We start from the raw sequence: 13,023 nt of genomic DNA on the forward strand, positions 1-13,023 counted from the left end.
CCCACATACACCTTGCATCCTCCTCTACCTGGCATTATTGTCCTCCAAGACCTCCCTCACAGCTGTGACAGAGAAGAGAAAAGAAGGGGATGCTAGTTGATGGAACTGATCATCCAAATAACCCCTAGGATTTGCAAAGCAAAACCACCTGTGTTTTTATACTGCCAAGACTGTATCCTGAATTTCCAAAGTAAAACCTCTCAAAAAAGTGATAAAGCATCACATGAATGGATGTTAAAGGTAAGGTCTCACAGTACAACAAAATCTAAATTTAAGAACAAACAGACTGAAAAAAGGACTTCAAATCAGCATGCCCACAAAATGATCACCTCTGGTCCATATACATATAACAATATTAATAATGATTTTAAACATTTTTTTCTGACTGTGATTATCTTTATGGTCCTTTTTGAAGATATAATTTGATTTGAGGTGATCTTACAAAATTCCAGGGAATAATTCTTATTCTTAATAAGAATTAGAATTATTAAGTTTAACATAATAAAAATAATTCTTATTAAGCTTAATAGAATAAAAAAATTCCAGGGAATAATTCTTATTCTTAATAAGAATTATTAAGTGTACTATAATAGAATAAAAATAATTATTATTCTTAATAAAGTTTAATATAATAGTCTGTTGAGAATCAAGTGTTCCAATAGGTATGGTTCTTTCCACTTCTAAAATTAAATCACTTAATGAGAACTGCCAGAAAGAGACTTTATTAGTAATTATCCATAATGATAGAGAACACACAAGATACATTTCCACTATTCTATTGTTATCAGCCAGCAGAAGAGTGGAATTTTCAAAGATGCAAATAGTTCCCCTCGGTCATATTACCCTGGATAGAAATTAGAGCTGCAAGCTAATAGGAGACTAAAGGACAAGAACATGCTCCTCAGCCTGTGGTTTCTCTGGCTTCCAAAGCTAGAAGCAAATGATTCTTTTTTTTCCCAATCCATCCATTAAGCTTCTAAGAAATAAACACGTTTGCCTCAAAATTCAGTTTCCTGTGGGGTTATCTTCAAATGCTGCACAGGTTTATTAGAATTAATCACAACACAGCACGGCTTCCAAAGTGAAGGCTCAGGGTTGAGAAAAGACCCTTCCTATTACACAGCACCACCAACCCACCAAGGCTATGGGAACTTTCTTGCAACAAATATCTGAGCAATCTCGAGGAAGACAAGCAAGGGTCTTGCCTTTTTCAACTTCCATCTAGAGCAGGTAGGGAGGGTTAGCCCATAAATAAGTAAACACAATAAGAAAAGATGATTACGTATTGTGCTAAGTAATCATCTTCACAGTTAGTGAAGGCAGTCAGTGATGTTTGCTAGCAAGATGCATTTTTTTCCATTTTGCTTCCTACATCTACAATCAACATATAACTTCATGTTTCAAACTATTAAACACACAAACACTAGAATAAATGTGAGTTTCCTATTCTAGTTCAAGGCTTGTTAAGTCAAAAAAATCTATTTTGATGGTCCTGGGCTCTAAGAAAACAGTTTCTCTCTGGTGTGTGTGTGTGTGTGTGTGTGTGTGTATGTGTGCATGCGTGTGTGTGTGTAAGGGTGGGTAGTGGGTACTTGGGTACAACAACACCCTTAATAGCACATTGGCCCCAAATGCAAAGGTGTTTCACATATAAGTAGGTACGAATGTGGATTTCAAAACAAAAGCCTTAACTTAGGGTTTTATTATGGTTTAAAATCATCACTGTCTTAATGTTTAAACACCCTTTTAAGTCATCTTAATAAGGGAGAAATGCCTGTTTATGGCATTTTGTAAGTATAAACACAAAGATCCATAGCTTTTAAAAATACACTTTGTTTCTGTGACAATGTTTGTTAATCTAGCTAATTGAGTTACTGGCAGAAAAATGGAGAATAGAGAGTAATAGAGTTCTTCATGTACAAGTAGCACTGCTGCTCCATATACCTTAGTTACCTGAATTATTCTAAGGTTATTTGTAAAAACTAAAATTCCATGAGGCAAAGAAGGACTTTTATCAATACCATTTATGATGTTTGATTTCTGTATTACACATAAAAAATTAGACTATTAAAGAAAGTACCCAAATGAGAGATGGGTGTTTAAAAATAACATTAAACAGGTGATGTAAGAACTCCAAAACTTTACATGACCAAGTTATTTCTTCTTTGTGCCTGCAGGTCATTGGCACACTGGGATTATAATTTATTACATGCTATACGCAAGTTCTATTGTGGGCTCCAGGCCCACAGACATACAGGGAAAACCTCCAGAAGATTCTTCCTTAGCAAGCAGCAGGTAACATTCTGTAATTTTAGGCCACCACACGGAACCAATTGTCACTCATAGCTCCTGTCACAGAGTGGGATGTGTCACGCTTCATTTGGTACAAAATACGACAATGAAAAAAAACAACAACTTGATCAACCTATTTTAGAAGCCTCTCTTCAGCCAGCAGTGTGAGGAGCTGGAGTACTGTGACAAAGCATTAGGCTGCTTACAATGCCGACCTAGAAACCAAATCACTGCTTTGAAGGAAGGAATGAAAATCATGATGAAAAAGCTACAGTTGATCTCTCCATATAGCAAAGGAAATATGGACAAAATACAGTCACCACCACATATAACAGGTGGACTTCATATAAGGGGTAATATAATGATTCATGTAATATAAGGCTCATCTTCAAAAAGGAACAATTGGCTTCCTTTGTCACGACTAATGTGCCTGGGTGGGGCAGCCTGTGGTATACTGACAATAAAATTTCTTCGAAAAAAATAAGAAAGAAAAGAAAGCAAAAACATCACCACAAAGCAATGTCTGATTCCCAGAGTCAGCCCCAAATGCATACTTATTGCTCAGACTTTCCTGAGTTTCCTTCCAAAGAAAATGTACTCACTCTCCTATGGAAAGGCTAAGTAGGAGACTGCAGGAGCATCAAAGCCATGAACCCTGTCAAGGATGCCAAGAGGAGGGGATAGTATACCATCTGACCCCAAGAATTTTGGAGAGGGGGCTGTCTCAGTAGCAAGGGGGTCAACAGATGTGATATGAGGCCCGAAAACCATAGCACAGGCCTTCCTTGGTATGCAGAACAGTGGTACAAGCCAAAGGGCAGGTGCTACATTCACCCACACACAGCATAAGGAATCTGTGCTCCCTGGAAACTGCCCAGCGATGTCACCCTGTGCAGCTGTAACCTATGTGAGTGTTCTGACTGACTCATCAACAATGACATTTTGGCCAGGCACAGTGGCTGACACCTGTAATCCCAGCACTTTGGGAGGCTGAGGCAGGTGGATCACTTCAGGTCAGGAGTTCAAGACCAGCCTGGCCAACATGGTGAAACCCCATCTCTACTAAAAGTACAAAAAATTAGCTAGGTGTGGTGGCACATGCCTGTAATCCCAGTTACCTGGAAGGCTGAGGCAAGAGAATTGCTTGAACCCAGGAGCAGAGGTTGTAGTGAGCTGAAATCACACCACTGCACTCCAGCCTGGGCAACAGAGTGAGACTTCCTCTCAAAACAACAACAGCAATAAACAATGACATTTTGAAAATGATTAATTCCATGTCGTTCTCTTTTTTTTAAAGCCATTGCTTTTTTATTGTTAACAATCTCTCATATGAGAATAGCCCATTGCAGTTAACAAGGTACTTATGAGCATTGCCTCAATTATTCCTCACAAAAGCTCTGTGAGTTAAGCATGATTTTACTAATAAGGAAACAGAAGTTTAGAGAAGTTGAATAGACTACTCAGTAGTTAGTAAATGGTAGACCCAGGGCCCAAGCCCAGATTGTTCCTTATTCTTTCCTCACAACGCTACTGGTTAATTTGGTTTCTGTAGTGAAGTTACAGGCTGAAATGATATTAAAATTCTATTAAATTTGGTTTCTGCAGTAGAGGTTTTAAGCTGAAGTGATACTATTAAAATTATATCCTTTTGAAAAATATTTACTGAGTATAAATGTCCTATACCTTAAATATCAAGAAATATTCATTATTGATTACAAGTCAAGATGTAATACTGAGGGAACCACAGAATCAAAATACCCACTCATGATACAGTAGTGATCATTCCATTCTAATATTGGACACAGTAATGATTTGTTCACAAAACACAACAAAACCCATCAAAAAGGCCATCACTTTAACCAACCTATAATACTGCGATAGAAAATGATTCTGAATCATAATATGAACAGCCTTGATAATCTCATCTTTGTCTTATCAATTTATTAGGTCATTTTAAGACTGTGGAGTTACATTGTCATAGATTTTTAAGATTCCATTTCCTTACTTTTATTTCAAAGTATTAATAATGAATGAAAACAAGTCATACAAGCCAAAGATATTTTTAAACCAAGTTTGTTTTTCATAAGAAAAAAAGGAATCAAATTTTAGTAAAAAGAAAACACTTCCCAAGCAATGAGTCTCTTAACAGAAAAAAATAAAAGAGCAATGTAATTAAACTTTCCTTCAAAGAAAGGAAAGAAACCTAAATCTGTTGTGGTAAATTTGGAAAGATAACTATTTCCTAGTCTCATAATATGTGGTTTTTTTTACAAGATATACGTGAATGATGCAAATCTATGAAGCAGGGATCTGTGGCAATCCAAATTCATCCACCGGAGCTCCATCCTCGTTTTTGTGTCGGTAGAAACACATTCTGGCATTGTAGGTGCACATGCTGCCTCATCCAAATAAGAACTGTCTTCATCAGCCAGAAGCTCATCATTCAGTCCATCCAACTCTGCTTCCAGGTCATCTTCATCCAGTTCTGGGTTGCCATAATTGCGACTCAGTGATTCTTGGATTTCATTTGCAACTTCCATCATATCCTCTAGCTGGTCTTGTAAATCCTCATCTGGTCAATTTTCACTTGTATGCCTTCTTCATTTCCTTGTACTCCCAATTTCATAGCATCACCCATGGTCTTAGTGTCCTTCAATTACTGAATGGTATAATTGGCTTGTTCCATGTTGAACAACTGCTGGGCAAGATTGTCCTGCTGCTGCTCATACAACCACTTTTACTTTGAAACTCGCAAGGCTTTCTGCTTGACCGTATTCTTTGCAGGACCCTCTCTCATCTTCTTGATCTGATCCTTATACTTCACTAGCTCAGCATCCAATCGAGAAATCTTCTTGTCAATGGACTCTGCCCTGCTGTTCACAGTGCCAATGTGGTCAGTCAGGCTGGGTGGCGGAGCCTTGGGTTTTACTTTCCCGAAGAATTGGTTCATCTTGAGCAGCCACAAAGAAACGCAAACACTGGAGCAAAACCAGAAACCACTTATCTCTTATGAGGAAGAATAGTGAAGTGAAGCTATAGGAACCAGAGGAGTTTAGAGAAGGGAGTCTAGAGGCAGACTGCCTGGATTCAAAGCTCAGCTTCACCATTTACTAACCTACATGACCTGGGCAAGTCACTCAACTTCTTTGTGCCTCAATTTTCTCATGAGGCAACTATAAATAGTATTAAGTTGTTGGAAGAATTAAATGAGTTAATATTTATAAAATGTCTGGAATGGGCCAGGAGCCATGGCTCACTCCTGCAATCCTAGCACTTTGAGAGGCCGAGGTTAGGAGTACCGTTTGAGCCTAAGGAGGTTGAGGCTGCCGTGAGCCATGATCACGCCACTGAACTGCAGCCTGGGTAGCAAAGGAAGACCCTGTCTCAAAAACAAAATAATAAAAGTAAATAAAATAAAACATCTGGAATGGTGCTTGGCATATATAAGCACTGTTAACTTTTGTTATTTAAAATAAAAACTTTAAAAATGTTTAAACAGCTAAGAAGAGCCCCTGGTCTCATTCAGACCTCTCACCAGAGCTATAGTTGAAAGTTCTATTCTTCCTTCTTCCCCAGACCATGTGACAGAACTGCTGACAGGAGTCTCAGTGCCTGTCCTGGAGGCAGATGATTCTCCCTATTCTCACCTTGTCATTGCTGTAACCCCCATTCAGATCCCCCACATCCCCAGCACAAGCCCAGTTAGCCCAGTTTGTAATGCTAACCTTCCATTTCAAGGTGTCAGCGCAGAGCCACAGCTACGGTGATGAGATCAAGCTGGCAACCACAGTCCCAAGACACAAACTGGTTTCCATTTAATGCAATATTTACTTTGCTTACACAGGAGAGGAAACACATCAGGGGACCACAACGTCATCTTGATGGGAGGCATGGCAGCTACCCAAGTCTACAGCTACTTCTGCCCTTCATCTACACAGGTCAGGTATGACTGCCATGAATGATGGGCAAGATGTTTGTGGATCTTGTTGGTGAAAAAAGCCACAGCCCCTTTTCCTGTCAATCTTTTATACTACCCTCAGGCATGCCAAATGTCCCCAGGCCAATTCACAGCTTCCCAATGGAGGGACAGCTCCATGTGACAATCAAGGCAAGCACAACATCCCCCAATTATCTTAACTTTTACTGTTTTCAAGGACATAGAGTGTAGGAGGTCAAAGGTCATTCTCAGGTAGGCCTAAATCAGCCCAAGCCTTCCCTTATTAATGCTAATTCACTTTTTAATGGAATGAAGCCTTGTGTCCCAAAAGGGCAATCAAGGTCCCTACAATCTATTCCCTGAATATGTTTCCTGTCTCGTTTCCTACAACTGATCCTCACATACCCTAAAATCAACCACAAGGCCTGCCTCACCCTTTGGCTCACCGTGCACAGTTGTGCTCCACTCAAGAGTGTCAACTCAGGGGCAGAAACCTGTTATTTTCTCTTCCTATCAACTGGTACCCCCAACGCAGTCTCTTAAACACTAAAAATTCAGCAAAACCTTAACTGCATTTAAAGAAATAAAGCTGGGTCACAATTACTCTGGTAGAGTGCCATGGAATTTTAACAGTTCCAATGTCTGGATGACAGTGATCCTTATACACATAAAATGTTAAAGGCCACAAGCCTCCTCCAAACCACTCTCTTCATTGCACAGGCGGAGGAAGATACCCCAGAGGGATCATAAAGCTAATTTCTTAATAACTCCCTTTGCATAATGTTCCCAGAGCCATCCTTGTGAGGCCTGTGTTCCTGTACAGCAAATAGTCAGCAAATGCTTGCATAGCCAACATATGACCTAGTCTTGTGAAAATTATGATTGCGCTTGAGTCTCTTCATGGAAATACTTAAATTTGTACTTAATGCCAAAATAAACACAAAGAACCAGACAATACATGTTAGGGATATCCCAAAGTTTGACTTAGGCAAAAATCATCTCTGATCTTCAGAAGTAACTGAACATCTCCTGCAACATCATTTGCGGTATCCCTTAACTGTTAGTGACCAATTATCGCATAACAATCTGAGTAATATAAACAAAGTGTACCATTTGTATTTCTTAAGTCTATGTATAAGTTGGAGTAAAAATTCTATTAATCTCTTGAGAGACATATTTATTATTGTAAGAAGAAAATACCAATTAATGACTGTGAGAGCTAACTAGTTAACCTATCAAGAATGTATTAAGATAAACACAAAAAGCACAAACCATAAAGGAAAAAATAACTGATAAACTGGACTTTGTCAAAAACTTAAAATTTCTGTTCTTCAAAAAACACACAGTTCAGGAAATGAAAAGGCCACAGACAGGTAGAATATATTGCATAAAACTTATCTGATAAAGGATTGGTATCCAGAAAATATAAAATACATACCTCAGACAAAAAAAATTTTAAATGGCCAAACAAATAAAATAGAGACTTCAAAGAGGATATATGGATGGCAAATGAGCATGACGAAAGACATTCAACATTATTAGTCAGTAGGGAAATGCAAATTAAAATGAGATACCATTTCACACTAGAATGGATAAAACTTTAAATTCCTAAATAACAAAAGTTGGTAAGGGTGTGGAACAACTGAAAAGCTTATACATTGCTGCTGGAAATGAAAAATGTTCAGATACCTTTAAACTGATTGCCATGTTTTTAAAGTTAAACATACACTTACCACGCAACCCAGGAATCTCACCTTGGGTATTTATTTCAAAAGAAATAAAAACACATGCCCATACAAAGACATGTAAGCAAATGTTCATAGCAGCTTTATTTATAATACCTCATAACTGAAAACAACCCAAATGTTCAATGAATGGCGAATATATAAGTAAACTGTGATATATCCAGACAATGGAATACTACTCAGTAACAAAAAAGGAACAAGCTATTGATCCACATTACATCACGGATGAAACGCGATAGCATTATGCTAAGTGAAAGAAGCAAGAAACAGAAGGTTATCTAATACATGATGTTCTAAAAATGGCAAAACTATAGAGACAGAAAGCAGATCAGTAATTGCCAAGAACCAGGGTAGGAGAAGGGCATGTTCCACAAAAGCAGATGAGGACTTTCCAGGGGTATAGAAATGTTCTACTATCTTGATTTTGGTGGTGGTGCATGCAGTGTCAAAACACATTGAGCTATATATTTAAAAGGAATGAATTTTGTTGTATGTAAATTACCTCAATAAACCTGGCTTTTAAAAAGGGAAATATTTAAAAAATGGGTAAACAGTCAGTGAATATTTGTTGAGTGAATTAATGAATGAAGAGTACAATAGTTAAATAACTTAAGGAAAAACAATATATTTGGTTAAACCAATAAATACCTAAAGAAGTAACAATACAAGATAGAATAATAGAAATTAGATTGTAACATAATTCTAGTCTTTGTAGAATTGTTTGGTGCATTAACACTTATAACATTGCAAAACAAACTTTTAGAGTTGCATTTAATTTCGAGTTATCTCTTTGGTATGACACACATACAATCTAATAAAGTCACGTGCAATCTAGCAACTGATGGTGCCGAGAAATTATCTCTTGCCGGCCCGGTGTGGTGGCTCATGCCTGTAATCCCAGCACTTTGGGAGGCCGAGATGGGTGGATCACCTGAAGTCAGGAGTTCAAGACCAGCCTGACCAACATGGTGAAACTCCATCTCTACTAAAAATACAAAATTGGCTGGGCGTGGTGGTGGGTGCCTGTAATTCCAGCTACTCGGGAAGCTGAGGCAGGAGAATTGCTTGAACCCAGGAGGCGGAGGTTGCAGTGAGCCGAGATCGTGCCACTGCACTCCAGCCTGGGTGACAGAGCAAGACTCTGAGAAAAAAGGAAGGGAGGGAGGAGGGAGGGAAGGAATTATCTCTTGCTTTCAATGTCAAACTTTAAAAATACGGCTCCTGAAATTTTTAATAAAATTGTGATAATAATATATTTCTGAATAAAATTTCAGATTAATTAACTCAGGGGTTTATTCTAAGTTGTTGATATTTTGGTTTGGTCTTAGATAAGTATTTATTTTTAACACTTGCCATTCAACCTTTAGATAAAATAGTTATTCAGTAGCGAATCTGTTAACTTTCAGCGTTTCAAGTTCTGGTTCATGCTCAGCCCAGCTCCACTAAACTAAAATACAATCTGGGGTTCAGCCTTCATACCCTTTAAGGACTTATGATAAACTCACCATTATATCCAACATTTACACTAGATATCCTAATCCATCTTCACTACATTGATTTCTCAAACTAATTTTCAAGATAATCTATTACAAGACAGAAATATATTAAGAAACACTTGACAATTTTCAGAAAATATCCTGGGCTATGAAAATGAGAGTAAAAAAATGGAAAAAATGGAGCTAAGCAAACTCTTGTAAAAAACAAAATGGGCTGCACATGGTGGCTCACCCCTGTAATTCCAGCACTTTGGGAGGCTGAGGTGGGTGGATCACGAGGTCAGGAGTTCGAGACCAGCCTGGCCAACATGGTGAAACCCTGTCTCTACTAAAAATACAAAAATTAGCTGGGTGTGGTGGCAGGCATCTGTAATCCCAGCTACTGGGGAGGCTGAGACAGTAGAATCACTTGAACCGGAGGAGGAGGTTGCAGTGAGCCGAGACTGCACCATTGCACTCCAGCCTGAGTGACAGAGTGAGACTCCATCTCAAAAATAATAATAAAAATAAAATAAAGGAAATCCAAACAACAATACAGTTTACAGATATAATGGATGAGGCTAGGTGTGGTGGCTCCAGAGCTCAGGAGTTCAAGACCGCCCTGGGAAACAAAGTGAGACTGGTGTCCTCAAAAACTGAACAAAATTAGCTGTACAGAGTGGTGCATGCCTGTAGTCCCAGCTACTCAGGAGGCTGAAGTGGGAGGACTGCTTGAGTCCAGGAGGTCAAGGCTGCAGTGACCTCAGATCACATCACTGCACTCCAGCCTGGGTGACAGAGCAAGACTCTGTCTCAAAAAAGAAAAAAAAAAGGAAAATAAAAGGAAGATATTTCATTTATAATAGTATCGAAAATATAAAATGTACAAAACTTAAGTGGAAAACTCAAAACCACTCCAGAAGAACACAAAAGGCTTTAAGCAATGGAAAGCCAGAAGAGGTCTTTGAATAGGAAGAGTCAATATCATAAAAATGATTCTCCTACCTCAATTCATAAAACCAACACTATCTAACAAAAATACCAATAGGCATTTGGACAGAAACTAGGTAAGCTAATTTTAGAGTCATACACAAAACTAAACAAACAAGAACCAGGAAACTCAAGGCGCGGGGGAAGCAATGAGAAACCACTAGCTTTACCAGATTTTAAAATATGCTCTAAGGCCCATAATCATTGGTACTGTGGTATTAATGCATGAACAGAGAAATACCAATGGACCAGAACAGAAAGTTCAGAAATACATACAGGTAGTCAGTGGATGAAAGAGAAGGCATATCAAATCAGTGGGATCAATATGGACATTGTATCACTGGTGTTGGGACAATTTGGTAGCCATATTGTGGGGAATATCTTTCTAATGATAAAGTCTAGGCATCTTAAAAAAAAAAAACGGTGGCCAGGCACAGTGGCTCATGCCTGTAATCTCAGCTCTTTGGGAGGCTGAGGCAGGCGGACCACCTGAGGTTGGGAGTTCAAGATGAGCCTGACCAACATGGAGAAACCCTTTCCCTACTAAAAATACAAAATTAGCTGGGTGTGGTGGTGCATGCCTGTAATCCCAGCTACGCAGGAGGATAAGACAGGAGAATTGCTTGAACCGGGAGGTGGAGGTTGTGGTGAGCTGATATCGTACTATTGTACTTCAGCCTGGCCAACAGGAGCAAAACTCCATCTCAAAAAAAAAAAAAAAAAAAAAAGAAAAAGCAGGGGCCAGGTATAGTGGCTCATGCCTGTAATCCCAGCACTTTGGGAGGCCAAGGTGGGAGGATCATTTGAGGCCAGGAGTTCAAGAGCAGCCTGGGAAACATAGCCATACCCCATGTAAAAAATTTAAAAATTTAAAAATAAAATAAAAATTAGCCAGGTGTGGTGGTGTACACCTGTAGTCTTAGCTATTTGGGAGGTTGGGGCAGGAGGACTGCTTGGGCCCAGGAGTTTGAAGCTACAGTGAGCTATGATTACACCATTGCACTCTAGCCTGGATGACAGAGACCTTGTCTCTAAAAAATAAAAATTAAAAATAAATAAATTGAAGTTCTGACTACTTGATAGTAATAACAACAAACTTCTAAGAAGGAGGAAATATGTAAGCAAAGCAAAAAAGGAAAAACTGAAAAAATATTTGCAACTCATCACAAATAAAGAGCTAATCTCTGTAATGTACAAAAAACTCCTAGGAGTCAAGAAAAAAGACAAGCCCATGGGAAAAAATGGACAAGAAATATAAGTAGGGCTTTTGTAGTTTGCAACGGACAACATGGCGGCCTCTGTACTGGGTTCGGTGCTGCGGACGTTCAAGCAGATGGTTCCTTCATCAGCTTCAGGCCAAGTTCGAGGTTACTATGTAGACTGGAGAATGTGGCGTGATGTGAAGAGACGAAAAATGGCCTATGAATACGCAGATGAGAGACTACGTGTTAATTCACTCAGGAAGAATACCATTTTGCCAAAACTTCTACAGGACGTAGCTGATGAAGAAATTGCTGCCTTCCCCCGGGATAGCTGTCCCGTTAGAATCAGAAATCGGTGTGTTATGACGTCCCGTCCGCGTGGTGTGAAGCGGCGCTGGAGGCTTAGTCGTACCGTCTTCCGTCACTTAGCAGACCATGGACAACTTTCTGGGGTCCAGCGAGCGATGTGGTAAATGAGCTCCAGAACCTACTGAGCTTGCAGGAGAAAAGACGTATTTAATAGACCCAACCCTGATCTTGACATGGGCCTAGTATGGTAGTTTAGTCTACCTGATGCTATCCATAAACTACTTTTAAAATGAAGGAATTTGGGTGTTTCATGTCAGTGAATTATCTTTTCTCTTGGACTTAATAAACATACTCTTCCCATAAAAAAAAAAAAAAGAAATATAAGTAGGTAATTCACAGAAAAAAATACAAATGGCCTTTAAACGTTTAAGAAGATATTTATCATTACTTACAAGAGAAATGCAAATTAAAATGACACTGAGGGCTTGGTGGTATCGTGGCTCATGCCTGTAATCCCAGCACTTTGGGAGGCTGGTGGGGGTGGATCACTTCAGGTCAGGCACTTGAGACCAGCCTGGGCAACATGGAGAAACCCTGTTTCTACTAAAAATAAATAAATAAATAAATAAATTAGCCAGGTACGGTGGCAGGCACCTGTAATCCAAGCTACTCGAGAGAGAGAGGCTGAAGCACAAGAATCACTTAAACCCAGGAGGCAGAGGTTGTAGTGAGCCAAGATTGTGCCATTGCACTCCAGCCTGGGCAACAGAGTGAGACTCTGTCTCAAAAAAATAAAAAATAAAATAAAATGACGCTGCGACATCATTCCCTCATAGGTAGAAAAATCCAAAAGTTTGGCTGGGTGCAGTGGTTCACACCTGTAATTCCAGGCTCACTCCTCTTTGGGAGGCTGAAGCGGGAGGATCACCTGAGGTCAGGAGTTGGAGACCATCCTGGCCAACATGGTGAAACCCCCATCTCTACTAAAAATACAAAAATTAGCCAGGCATGGTGGTGTGCACCTGTAATCCCAGCTACTTGGGAGGCTGAAGCAGGAGAATCGCTTGAACCAG

General features: G+C 39.3%; 1 protein-coding gene and 2 pseudogenes across 3 annotated transcripts in view; 1 reads left to right on the forward strand and 2 right to left on the reverse strand.

Annotated features, from left to right (window-relative positions):
- Window positions 1–13,023, reverse strand: part of SLC9A7 (solute carrier family 9 member A7) — a 151,437-nt gene that overhangs the window by 108,920 nt on the left and 29,494 nt on the right. The gene's annotated exons all lie outside the window — the stretch shown is intronic.
- On the reverse strand, window positions 681–7,374 carry LOC118150629 (charged multivesicular body protein 5 pseudogene; annotated as a pseudogene).
- LOC103790224 (small ribosomal subunit protein uS14m pseudogene) lies at window positions 11,721–12,329 on the forward strand (annotated as a pseudogene). Its single transcript, XR_013531729.1, has one exon. The product of XR_013531729.1 is annotated as a small ribosomal subunit protein uS14m pseudogene (transcript).

The sequence above is a fragment of the Callithrix jacchus genome, chromosome X (genome assembly GCF_049354715.1).
Source record: "Callithrix jacchus isolate 240 chromosome X, calJac240_pri, whole genome shotgun sequence".
Classification (NCBI taxonomy): domain Eukaryota; kingdom Metazoa; phylum Chordata; class Mammalia; order Primates; family Cebidae; genus Callithrix; species Callithrix jacchus.